We start from the raw sequence: 870 nt of genomic DNA on the forward strand, positions 1-870 counted from the left end.
GTCACAAATGTCAAGTGATAGGGAAACCTCAAGCAGTGATAAAACCAGCGCCCTTAATACCCATTCCAGCATTTGAGGAACCTTTTACGAGGGTCTTAATTGATTGTGTAGGACCGCTTCCTAAAACGAAAAATGGGAATCAATATCTTTTGACGATAATGGATGTGTCTACTAGGTTTCCAGAGGCCATTCCAGTACGTAATATTACAGCTAAAAGGATTGTGGAGGAGTTACTTAAATTCTTTACTAGATATGGACTACATACAGAAATACAATCGGATCAAGGATCAAATTTTACCTCACGGTTATTCAAAGAAGTTATGGATAGCTTAGGAATAAAACAATTTAAATCAACTACCATCCAGAATCGCAGGGAGCATTAGAAAGGTGGCATCAGACATTAAAGACAATGTTGAGGGCTTATTGTCACGATTATCCAGAGCATTGGGATAAAGGAATCCCATTCGTACTGTTTGCAATTAGGGATGCACCTAATGAGTCTACCAAATTTTGTCCTTTTGAACTAATTTTTGATCATGAGGTAAGAGGACCACTTAAATTGATTAAGGAGAAATTGATAAATGAGAAATCGGAAATTACATTATTGGATTACATGTCAAATTTTAGGGAACGATTAAATAGAGCAGGTGAATTGGCTCGACAACATTTAAAAGTTGCACAAAATGTGATGAAACGGGTAGCGGACAAGAAATCCAAAGTTCGTCGTTTTGCCAGTGGGGATAAAGTTTTAGTGTTGTTACCAGTGGTAGGGGAGCCTTTAAAAGCTAGGTTTTGTGGACCGTATCAGATTGAACGGAAATGAATTGAGGTGAATTCTGAGGTTAAAAACGCCAGATAGAAGGAAGACTC

The sequence above is a fragment of the Scyliorhinus torazame genome, chromosome 26 (assembly GCF_047496885.1).
Source record: "Scyliorhinus torazame isolate Kashiwa2021f chromosome 26, sScyTor2.1, whole genome shotgun sequence".
In the NCBI taxonomy this organism is placed as follows: domain Eukaryota; kingdom Metazoa; phylum Chordata; class Chondrichthyes; order Carcharhiniformes; family Scyliorhinidae; genus Scyliorhinus; species Scyliorhinus torazame.